The following is a 12,825-nucleotide window of genomic DNA, read 5'->3' as shown; positions in this document are numbered from 1 at the left end:
TATCATGTAAAGTACAGTAGAGCAGCGACAAACACACAGGATGGGTCTATGTCTTTGGTGATAGAACTATGCTCTAAATATGTTTATAGGATAGAGAAGCACATTCCAGATCAATATTACTCACTAAAAATATATAGATTTTTACACATCTATGCATCAATGTATGCTAAAATCAAATGAGAGTATATATTAATCATAAGATAGTTTATTTTTGTAATGATTTTATCTGAATTGCCTAGCATTTATTGAGTGAACATGATTTAGATAGATAAGACTCGTGAACAGTATTTTTTTGTTATCTTTAATCTACAATTACATGAAAAACACCATGTTCACTAGGCTCCCCCCCTCACCAAGTCCCCCCACCAAACCCCATTACAGTCACTGTCCATCAGCGTAGTAAGATGCTGTAGAAGCACTGCTTGTCTTCTCTGTGTTGCGCAGCCCTCCCCGTGCCTCCCCCTACATTATACATGCTAATCGTAAGGCCCCCTTTCTTTTTTCCTGCCCTTATCCCTCCCTTCCCACCCATCCTCCCCAGTCCCTTTCCCTTTGGTAACTCTTAGTCCATTCGTGGGTTCTGTGATTCTCCTGCTGTTTTGTTCCTTCAGTTTTTCTTTGTTCTTATACTCCACAGATGAGTGAAATCATTTGGTACTTGTCTTTCTCTGCCTGGCTTATTTCACTGAGCATAATACCCTCTAGCTCCATCCATGCTGTTGCAAATGGTAGGATTTGTTTTCTTCTTGTGGCTAAATAATATTCCATTGTGTATATGTACCACATCTTCTTTATTCATTCATCTACTGATGGGCATTTAGGTTGCTTCCATTTCTTGGCTATTGTAAATAGTGCTGCAATAAACATAGGGGTGCATCTGTCTTTTTCAAAGTGGGCTGCTGCATTCTTAGGGTAAATTCCTAGAAGTGGAATTCCTGGGTCAAATGGTATGTCTATTTTGAGCTTTTTGAGGAACCTCCATACTGCTTTCTACAATGGTTGAACTAATTTACATTCCCACCAGCAGTGTAGGAGGGTTCCCCTTTCTCCACAACCTCGCCAACATTTGCTGTTGTTTGTCTTTTCAATGATGGCCATCCTTACTGGTGTGAGGTGGTATCTCATTGTGGTTTTAATTTGCATTTCTCTGATAACTAGCGATGTGGAGCATTCTTTTCATGTGCCTGTCGGCCATCTGAATTTCTTCTTTGGAGAGCTGTCTGTTCAGCTCCTCTGCCCATTTTTAATTGGATTATTTGCTTTTTGTTTGCTGAGGTGCATGAGCTCTTTATATAATTTGGATGTCAAGCCTTTATCGGATCTGTCATTTATGAATATATTCTCCCATACTGTAGGATACCTTTTTGTTCTATTGATAGTGTCCTTTGCTGTACAGAAGCTTTTCAGCTTGATATAGTCCCACTTGTTCATTTTTACTTTTGTTTCCCTTGCCCAGGGAGATGTGTTCATGAAGAAGTTGCTCATGTTTACTTCCAAGAGATTTTTGCCTATGTTTCTTTCTAAGAATTTTATGATTTCATGACTTACATTCAGGTCTTTGATCCATTTTGAATTTACTTTTGTGTATGGGGTTAGACAGTGATCCAGTTTCATTCTCTTACATGCAGCTGTCCAGTTTTGCCAGCACCATCTGTTGAAGAGACTGTCATTGCCCCATTGTACGTCCATGGCTCCTTTATCGTATATTAATTGACCATATATGTTTGGGTTAATGTCTGGAGTCTCTATTCTGTTCCACTGGTCTGTGGCTCTGTTCTTATGCCAGTACCAAATTGACCTGATTATGGTGGCTTTGTAGTAGAGCTTAAAGTTGGGGAGCAAGATCTCCCACACTTTATTCTTCCTTCTCAGGATTGCTTTGGCTATTCAGGGTCTTTGGTGTTTCCATATGAATTTTTGAACTATTTGTTCCAGTTCGTTGAAGAATGTTATTGGTAATTTGATAGGGATTGCATCAAATTTGTATATTGCCTAGGGCAGGATGGCTATTTTGATGATATTAATTCTTCCTAGCCAGGAGCACGGGATGAGTTTCCATTTGTTAGTGTCCTCTTTAATTTCTCTTAAGAGTGTCTTGTAGTTTTCAGGGTATAGGTCTTTCACTTCCTTGGTTAGGTTTATTCCTAGGTATTTTATTCTTTATGATGCAATTGTGAATGGAATCGTTTTCCTGATTTCTCTTTCTATGGGTTCATCATTAGTGTATAGGAAAGCTACAGATTTCTGTGTGTTAATTTTGTATCCTGCAACTTTGCTGTATTCTGATATCAGTTCTAGTAGTTTTGCAGTGAAGTCTTTAGAGTTTTTTATGTACAATATCATGTCATCTGTAAATAGTGACAGTTTAACTTCTTCTTTACCAATCTGGATTCCTTGTATTTCTTTGTTTTGTCTGATTACCGTGGCTAGGACCTCCAGTACTACGTTGAATAACAGTGGGGAGAGTGGGCATCCCTGTCTGGTTCCCGATCTCACAGGAAAAGCTTCCAGCTTCTTGCTGTTAAGTATGATGTTGGCTGTGGGTTTGTCACATATGGCCTTTATTATGTTTAGGTACTTGCCCTCTATACGCATTTTGTTGAGAGTTTTTATCATGAATGGATGTTGAATTTTGTCGAATGCTTTTTCAGCATCTATGGAGATGATCATGTGGTTTTTGTCCTTCTTTTTGTTTATTTGGTGGATGATGTTGATGGATTTTCAAATGTTGTACCATCCTTGCATCCCTGAGATGAATCCCACTTGGTCATGGTTAAATTCTAGATATATTTTTGAATTTGGTTTGCTAGTATTTTGTTGAGTATTTTTGCATCTACATTCATCACGGATATTGGTCTGTAGTTTTCTTTTCTGGTGGGGTCTTTCCCTGGGTTTGGTATTAGGGTGATGTTGGCTCCATAGAATGAGTTTGGGAGTGTTCCTTCCTCTTCTGTATTTTGGAAAACTTTAAGGAGAATGGGTATTATGTCTTCTCTGGATGTCTGATAAAATTCTGAGGTAAATCCATCTGGCCCACGGGTTTTGTTCTTGGGTAGTTTTTTGATTACTGCTTCAATTTCTTTGCTAGTAATTGGTGTGTTTAAATTTTGTGTTTCTTCCTTGGTCAGTCTTGGAAGGTTGTATTTTTCTAGAAAGTTGTCCATTTCTTCTAGGTTTTCCAGCTTGTTAGCATATAGGTTTTCATAGTATTCTCGAATAATTCTTTGTATTTCTGTGGGGTCTGTCATGATTTTTCCTTTCTCATTTCTGATTCTGTTGATGTGTGTTGATTCTCTTTTTCTCTTAATAAGTTTGGCTAGAGCTTTATCTATTTTGTTTATTTTCTAAAAGAATCAGCTCTTGGTTTCATTGATTTTTTCTATTGTTTTATTCTTCCCAATTTTATTTATTTCTTCTCTGATCTTTATTATGTTCCTCCTTCTGCTGACTTTAGGCCTCATTTGTTCTTCTTTTTCCTATTTCGATAATTGTGATGTTAGACTATTCATTTGGGATTGTTCTTCCTTCTTCAAGTGTGCCTGGATTGCTATATACTTTCCTCTTAAGACTGCTTTCGCTGTGTCCCACAGAAGTTGGGGCTTTGTGTTCTTGTTGTCATTTGTTTCCATATATTTTTGGATCTCTATTTTAATTTGTTCATTGATCCATTGATCATTTAGGAGCATGTTGTCAAGCCTCCATGTGTTTGTGGGCTGTTTTGCTTTCTTTGTTCAATTTAGTTCTAGTTTTATTCCTTTGTGGTCTGAAAAGTTGGTTGGTAGGATTTCAATGTTTTTGAATTTACTGAGGCTCTTTTTGTGGCCTAGTATGTGGTCTATTCTGGAGAATGTTCCATGTGCACTTGAGAAGAATGTGTATCCTGTTGCTTTTGGGTGTAGAGTTCTCTAGATGTCTATTAGGTCCATCTGTTATAGCGTGTTGTTCAGTGCCTCTGTGTCCTTACTTATTTTCTGCCCGGTGGATCTATCCTTTGGGGTGAGTGGTGTGCTGAAGTCTCCTAAAATGAATGCATTGCAGTCTATTTCCTCCTTTAGTTCTGTTAGTATTTGTTTCACATATGCTGGTGCTCCTGTATTGGGTGCATATATATTTATAATGGTTATATCCTCTTGTTGGACTGAGCCCTTTATCATTATGTAATGTCCTTCTTTATCTCTTGTTACTTTCTTTGTTTTGAAGTCTATTTTGTCTGATACTTGTATTGCAACACCTGCTTTTTACTCTCTGTTGTTTGCATGAAATATCTTTTTCCATCCCTTGACTTTTAGTCTGTGAATGTCTTTGGGTTTGAGGTGAGTCTCTTGTAAGCAGCATATAGATGGGTCTTGCTTGTTTATCCATTCTGTTACTCTGGGTCTTTTGATTGGTGCATACAGTCCATTTACATTTAGGGTGATTATTGAAAGATATGTACTTATTGCCATTGCAGGCTTTAGATTTGTGGTTACCAAAGGTTCAAGGTTAGCTTCTTTAGTATATTACTGTCTAACTTAACTCACTTATTGAGCTATTATAAACACTGTCTGGTGATTCTTTATTTCTCTCCCTTCTTATTCCTCCTCCTCCATTCTTTATATGTTGGTTGTTTTATTCTGTGTTCTTTTGTGTTTCTTTTAACCGCTTTTGTGGGTAGTTGATTTTATTTTTTGCCTTTAGTTAGTATTTGATTGGTGTGTTTTATTTGCTGTGATTTTATTTTCTCTGGTGACATCTGTTTAGTCTTAGGAGTGTTCCCATCTAGAGCAGTCTGTCTAAATTACCCTGTAGATGTAATTTGTGGGAGGCAAATTCCCTCAACTTTTGCTTGTCTGGGAATTGTTTAATCCCTCCTTCATATTTAAATGAGAATCGTGTTGGATACAGTATTCTTGGTTCAAGGCCCTTCTGCTTCATTGCATTAAATAAATCATGCCATTCTCTTCTGGCCTATAATGTTTGTGTTGAGAAGTCTGATGATAGCCTGATGGGTTTTCCTTTGTAGATGACCTTTTTCCTCTCTCTAGCTGCCTTTAAAACTCTGTCCTTGTCCTTAATCTTTGCCATTTTAACTATTATGTGTCTTGCTGTTGTCCTCCTTGGGTCCCTTCTGTTGAGAGTTCTATGTACTTCTGTAGTCTGATCGATTATTTCCTCCCCCAGTTTGGGGAAGTTTTCAGCAATTATTTCTTCAAAGACACTTTCTATCCCTTTTTCTCTCTCTCTTCTTCTGGTACCCCTATAATGCGGATATTGTTCCTTTTGGATTGGTCACACAGTTCTCTTAAAATTGTTTCATTCCTGGAGATCCTTTTATCTCTCTCTGCGTCAGCTTCTATGTGTTCCTGTTCTCTGGTTTCTATTCCATCAATGGCCTCTTGCATCTTATCCATTCTGCTTATAAATCCTTCCAGAGATTGTTTCATTTCTGTAATGTCCTTCTGGACATCATCCCTTAGCTCTTGCATATTTCTCTGCAGCTCCATCAGCATGGTTATGACTGTATTTTGAATTCTTCTTCAGGGAGATTGGTTAGGTCTATCTCCCCATATTCCTTCTCAGGGGAGAATGTCTCAGTTAGTCTGGTTTATATCAAATTCTTCTGCCTTTTCATGGTGATAGAGGTCGTTGTGGGGAGCTGGTGCATGTGTTGGCTGGGAGAACATCCCTTCCTGCTGGTTTGTGGCCATCTTCTCCTGGGAGAAGAGCGACCCCTAGCGGCTTGTGCTGCATAGCCACGCACAGATGGGGTTTCCAAATCTTGCCCAGCCGCTATGGAAGAAGCTCTGCCTGCTGCTGTGGGCATGGCCGCCGTCTGGCTGCTGCTCCAACATGGCAGAGCGGCATCAGAGGGGAAACAGGTTGGAGGCTGTTTATCACCATGAGGGGCCTCCGAGCTGTGCTGCTGCCCAGGGGGTTAGGGTGCCCAGAGTTCTCCTGGATTCTCAGCTGCTGGGCTCAGTGTCCCGGGATGCTTCCATCCAGCTGCAGGGTCCCTGTCCCTTTAAGACTTTCAAAAAGCACTTGCTTTTCTTTGTCCCAGATGCGCCAGCTGCGGGGACCCACTCGCAGGTTTTACTGTCCTGTTTTCCTAGTATCCAGCACCTCACGCACTGTGTGTCTGCGCTCTCAGTGTGGATGGCTAGGGCTGCGTATGTCTGCATTCTGGTGCCTACGGCTGGGGCTGGGTGATTAGCAGTCCTTGGCTCCCTCCCCCTCCCCACTCCGACTCCTCTCCTTCTGCCAGGAGCTGGGGTGAGGGGCACTCGGGTCTCACCAGGCCAGGGCTTGTATCTTACCCCCTTCGTGAGGCGCTGGGTTCTCGCAGGTGTGGATGTGGTCTGGCTGTTGTCCTGTGTCTTCTGGTCTCTCTTTTAGAAATAGTTGTATTTGTTATATTTTCAAAAATATGTAAAGTTTTGGGAGGAGATGTCTGCTACTCTACTCATGCTGCCATCTTGGCTCCACCTACCTAATACCTTTTTAAACTGGGCAAATCATCAGTACTTTGAAATTCCATTCTCCCCTCTAAAAATAAGAGAGACAAATTTTCTGCCTGTGCTCTAGTACCATTTCATTCATACCTCTATTTCAGGAATTCTCACATTTGATTGTAATGATTACTTGCACGTCACTTAGATTGTGCACTGCGTCTGAGTCACTTTTGTATTCCCAGGATTTGGAACATTTCATGCTATATTTGTTCCATGAGGTTTTATAAAAGGAATTAAAAATACCTCAGGCTCACAGAATTGTCAAATATATTAAGATCAAGCATTATGGTTACTGAGCACTCAGAAATAGGGGGCATAACAAAATGATGCTTTTAGTATAAAAAAGCTCAAAATAAAAGGAAGAAATTTCTCATACTATTAACATAAATAAAGAAGTCAAAGACAGAGTTTCAAGCTTGGCTAGTGCTTAGGAGGCCTAAGAGATAGTAGATAAGCCTATACACAAAACAGCTGGCTAACAGGGTGCTCATGCCACACTGACGGAGCTAGATACAGCCTTCAGCCCGTGAGAGGTGACGGCCTGTGAGACCCTTGTAAAGACGTGTCCTAGGGAGAGTTGTCCCACTATGTAAACTAGACTAGAGAGAGAGTCCCCCATGAGACTCTGATGGGAAAAAGGGTCTGAATTTCTACTACCAATTCAGGGATCACAAATAATAAATTAATGCATTAAATTTGAATTGATTCAAAGATATCCTAGATCCCATAGGAGATTAAATTAAAATCTGCATGGACGTGACTCAGGGTGAATGGTGCTAGCACAGAATAACCAGCTCTGTGGACAATGAGCTTGCTAAAAAAAAAAAAAGGAAAAACAGAAAATCAGAACTTGTGGTAACAGAATATCTAAAAGACATGATGCAAAGAGTACACTGAACATAATAAAGAGACAAAAGAGAATATCAACCATAATAAAAGAATATGATTCCATGGGGGAAGCAAATTTGTAAATTACCCCAATAAAATATGAGGCACTGAAATAAAACTCAATGGGCAAATTAAACAGCAGAAAGACACAACCGCAGAGAGAATTAGTGATGAGGGAACTGCAGAGAACAGTATAGGAAATACTAAGTAAAGTAAACAGCAAAGGGAGGTCAAATTATAGATGACAGAATGAGAATGACCGAACTACAAACATTAGGTTTTACATAAAAAAGAAAGGTTGGAAACATAATTATTCAAAACAGTATTGGCTGAGATTTTTCTGGCACTAAAGAAAGTCACGAGTTCTCAGATTGAGGAAGCACACTGAGAAAGGTCAAAAAACAATTTTGCATCTAAACATATACAATGAAATAAAAATCTTACAAATCTTAAAAGCAACCAGAGAAATGAGGCAGATTACTTACAGTAAATGCACATTAGCAATGAAGAAGCCAAAAGACAAAGAAATGAGATTTTCCAAAGGACTGAGGGAAAATAACTATAAACATAGAATATCAACATCTACTAAACTATTCCAAAATGTAAAAGTGAAATAATAATAATTTTAGGAAAAAAAATTGTGAGAGTTTACCATCCATAAACCATTGCTGTAAAAACTAGGGAGGAATGACTATCAGTAGGGGAGGAATTCAGCCCAGAGGAAGAAACCGAAATACAAGAATCAGAAGTGATCACAAAGCAAAAGTGGGAAGCTGCAGGGTGGGACCGAGGACTCATCGCTTGTGAATAATCAAAACTATCAAATCATTTTGGTGGGGTTTATAAACAAGGTGGAAATAAAACACAAAATAATAGTAAGATAGAAAGTTGGAAGCATTTTGGTATAGCAAAGAAATACTTTAACTTCAGGCATTGTTGAATTAAGAATGCCGTAAGAAATAGAAATAAAATCAATTAATGTATAAATTCCAACCCAGTGTAAGAACAGAAAAGAGGAAGGAAGGAAGGAAGGAGGGAGGGAGGGACGAGAGAATTAAGTTCGGTTAACCCAATATAAGGCAGGAAAGGAGAAGAATAAGGCAAAGGAAAACATAGTTGCAGAAAAAAAAAGACTCCAAATATATTAGAATCTCAATAAAAGTAAATAGATGTAAATTACTCCTTATTTTTTTGTCAGTGCCCAAAAGATAGAATAAAACCAGCTACATGCTGTTTATGAAGTACCTAAAATTGTAAGTACAAAAAAAGTTTGAAAATTAAGGGATGAAAAATAGATCTAAAAATAGTGTGATGAGTAAAGCTTGTTAAGTCATGTTCATAGCAGATAAAATAGAATTCCATGACAAACTTATTAAGGATCAAAGAGAACCATTCAGTTCAAAGACTTATTATAATGATAGAAGGAAATATTTACAAGATTTACAGAGCAATGCTAAATTCTTTTGGCACATAGCCTAATTTCAGTTACACAATTCTGTATTGTATAAATATGTATGTAGATGGGTAAAATTACAATAAGAAACGGGAAAATGCAAAATTAAAAATGTTAATCAAACTCACAAAAACCAAATCACCAAGAAAACAGAACTTTAAAATTCTTAGAAAAACATGTAAAAGAAAGAAATCGAATATGTAAGAGTTGAACAACAAAATCAACAAGCTAGATCTACTGGAAACCTAGGCAACTGTGTAATCAGTAATTAGAAACTATACAGTTTTACCTACCACACATTGAACGTTTTTAAACTGGTCATCTACTAGGTCACGAAAGACTCAAGAAATAACAAAAGCAAATCATATGAGAGAGACCATTTTTCCCAATTTTAAAGCAGGAACACTGATATTCAAGTAGGAAAGACAGCCATAAAGTCGCAAATTTGGATATTAAGAAAATCATTTGCAAATAATCCTTGGGTCAAAGAAATGGTTATGGAATTTGGCAAGTATTTAGAACTGAACAAGGAAATACCACACACAAAAAAACTGTAATGCTGCTAGCGTACTATTGGCATGCAAATGTATGGCTGACCTGTATGGATCTAAGGATGTGGGTTCCAGTGCCCCCTGGCTTCATCATGGAGCCGCAGCAGAGATCAGACTGGGTCAGGAAACTGACGTTGGGGGGATGTATTCTCCCCGCATCCCGCCCAGGAAGCAGGCCGGCATGTCCCACAGGCGCTGACTGCTCCTCGCCAAGCAGCGGGATCCGCGGAGCCGACTCATCTGGGTGCCCGCGAGGACCCTGCCCCCTTCTCTCAGGGCCTGGACGGCGACCGTCCCCAGCTGCGCTGAGCCCTGGATTATTTTGCTGTGTCCTGTGGGTCCCCTATTCCACATCTTTACAAACAGCCCTGCTGTAAATAAACCCTCCTTCAGTCACACTGTCTAGAGTGCCATCTGTTCCCTGTTGGGACCACGCCTGAATCAGCGATGTAGATTTAATTCAGAAGACCTGTGCCCTCTCGGAGAAACGGGGAGCAAGGGCGGAGGGGGGCGCGCTGCACGGGGCACATGCCCGATTGCCGCCCTTTACCCCGGGGCGCATTCACAGCCCCCAGGCACGCGGCGCTCCGGATCTCTTCGCCCTGTGGGTACCTGGCTGGGTTATGCGTCTCTCCTGCTGCCCCGCTTGGGCCACCTTGGCCTCCCCGCCCAGCCGCTGGGCTTCCGACAGGTGGGCCGCACCCTGTTCTCCAGGGCACAGTGAGAAGGGAGAGGCGCAGGGCAGCTGGGCGGGTGGAGAAGCAGGACTTCAACTGAGTGTGCGTGGTTTTATTTCTGTGCTTTAAAAAGCTCCTTATCAGTGTCTCAAGACATTAGTATTAAAAATAGCAATCTTGAATTTGGATGGTGAGTATAGTGATGCCATATTATTTTATGTTTGAAAATATTTAAATCTTAGGAAAACAGTAAGTTTTAAAAAGAGTAATGTAACGAGGTATGGCCGAGCCTCTCGCGTGAGGTCTGGCACCTGGGGATCTAGTGCATTTCGTTGACATCCTAGTCCGCACCCCACACTCCGCGCCTCCACCACACTGCCTGCAGATCGCAGTGCATTCTGCCCACTGCACCCCAAAGCTCCCGCACTCACTTGCCAAACGAGGGGATCTTTCCCAGTTCTTTGGGATGGGGCCAGGGCGGGGAGGGAGGAGAGGAAGGCAGAGAAGCGTTGCAGGATCTCTTAAAGAGTTTGAGCCACAGGGTTGCGCTCGCTCCAAGCCCGCACACAGGCCTCCAGCTGTGGCTGCTTCTCTGATTTCTCCTCCCTCATCGGATCATCCTCACCGCAGCAGCCACTGATTCTCATTGAGGAATGTGAGCTCCCCTTTATTTCCTTGTTTATAAAAACACACCCCACTTCTCTGAAATCTAGGAACCCCGGGTGCAGTGGGGTCTGCACGGTCTGCCTTCCGGCCTCTGTGACGGAACACAGTGTACTAGGAAGGGCTGAAGCTTGACCACAAGGCCGCCATCAGGATTGAAACAGCAGAGCCTGCTAAGTTTATGCCGTGAACTTCAAGATTCTCTGCATTGAAGAGACTGTCGTGAAGTCCAATCACACCTTTAAACTTAGCACCCATTCCTGGCCTGGACCAAAGGAAATTTCAAGGTTTTCCCTGAACTATCAACCAGGACCTGTTTGTTTGCATGTATTTGCCTAAGATTACACGGTGCATAAGAGAACAGAGTATCTGAGTGGAGTGTGTCCGTGTAAGGTCAATAAACTGAAGTCTCACCATTTGGGGGGGCGAGTGTCTGAGGTTTCTCTCTCACTGCTGGTCAGTGCTACCTCCAGAAATGCGGGTATCTGTAAACACACACAAGGATTTTATTAATTTCTTAATACATTTAATAACCTTTTAAATTAAATCTGGGAAATGAGAAACCACTGACCCAAATTATATGAACATTTTCATTTATTAGCTTATTTATGTATCAACAGTTGTTGAGGACCTGTTATACACCAGGTATTGGTGTCCATATGGGTCCTAGAGCTTTTTAATAGAGCTGTAGTACATTTGCCCAAGATATATGGGCTTAAATAATGCAAGCGGTTATTTTAGGGATTGCCTGTAAATTTCACTGAAGACATCTGTTTTTATGAGCACATCACAATGTATTCCCGTCTCCTTGGAGGACAAATGTGGCTCAACATCTCGGTGCTCTGATGATATCGAGGGCACTTACCAGTTGATAATGTGATAGTGAATTCCTGAAGAGCTGTCCGTGGCTTCTCAAGTCATTCCTTTAAAGTGGTTAAATACTTTTCTGCAGCTAAGTTTGGGACTCTGAAACCCAGTCTGTGTGTTACCCTTTCTAGTCATCCCTTGGTTATCGAGAGCTCCAGAAGAGAAGGAGGTGAGGGATGGAGTCCGGCAGAGGGGCCTGGCCGTGCCGGACAGGTGATGCATTAGGCCACCATTCCTTCCCACCGAGGCACTGCAGCAGGCAGGAAATGCCTGGGTGGCTTCCCTAGCAGGGACTTGTAAAGACGAGCAGAAAGGAAAGTCAGAAACTTAAAAAGGAAGATGCTGAATAAGAAACACGAGTCTTTCTTCTGGGAGGAAATCCACCTACACCGCCCTCACACTCTCCCATCAGGTGGCTTCCATTCACACGGCACTTTCACGTTTGAAGGCATTTGAAGGCACAGAATTGCCACCTGGTTTGGTACGACTCACAGGGTTGGCCAGTGAACCGCGGCTTGCAAAGGCAGGTCAGTCTCAGTGACAGAGCCCGGAGCCCAGCCCCAGAGCTTTTGGAAGAAGGCAGGCAGGAGGTCAGGAGGCTCAGGAGGCAGCCAGGGTTGTCCTGCTCTTGGTATAAAGCCCTCAGTGTGGGCCCGGGATCCCCAGTTTTGGTCCAGCTCATGAGGCAGGTCCGAGGGAATAGATGCAGCTGATTCCAGAGAGTAATTCAGAAGCTGTGATGAAAATTATTGAGAAGCTGGTGGTTACCTAAGATAGACGTGAGAAGTAATAAAATCTGGTCCTGATAATGACTCAAAAAAATTATTCAAGTGCCTTTCCCCCATGGAGCAACCGACCCACCGACTGAGGGCTGCTTTTCAGAGCGACTGCAACAAGATGTGCTTTCCAGGCATCGGAGCCACCCAACAGACTGGCCAAGACACAACTTAAAACCTTTTTTCTTTACTAAGCATTCAATCTCTGTATCCTAAAAAAGTACTCCCACCCTCTCTTGTACAGAACCCACCCACCTTGCTCAGATTTCTGGCCATGAGACATGAAGACTGATTCTCTGTCCAGAGTCTCTGGGACCTTTCTGGACTTTAAATCCCCGAAGTCAAGCCATATCCTAGGACATGCTCATTACTCTCTATCACTATTTTCCTACCTCCCAAATCTCCCCCGGCCTCCACATTCACATCCAGCTGTGGACCAGGGTAGACGCCCGGCCAGCC

At 41.7% G+C, this 12,825-nt stretch overlaps 1 long non-coding RNA gene across 1 annotated transcript in view; it reads right to left on the bottom strand.

Annotated features, from left to right (window-relative positions):
• The window catches only part of LOC140846657 (uncharacterized), a 123,726-nt gene extending 111,279 nt beyond the window's left edge, over positions 1-12,447 (bottom strand). The window contains exons 1-2 of the long non-coding RNA XR_012125993.1: positions 11,589-12,447; positions 11,138-11,208 (exon numbers count right to left, since the gene is read on the bottom strand). This is a non-coding gene — a long non-coding RNA (uncharacterized lncRNA). The remainder of the gene's footprint in view (positions 1-11,137; positions 11,209-11,588) is intronic.
• Between the last annotated feature and the right edge of the window lie 378 nt (positions 12,448-12,825).

Source organism: Manis javanica, chromosome 16 (genome assembly GCF_040802235.1).
Source record: "Manis javanica isolate MJ-LG chromosome 16, MJ_LKY, whole genome shotgun sequence".
In the NCBI taxonomy this organism is placed as follows: domain Eukaryota; kingdom Metazoa; phylum Chordata; class Mammalia; order Pholidota; family Manidae; genus Manis; species Manis javanica.
This window is presented reverse-complemented; position numbering and strand designations above follow the sequence as displayed.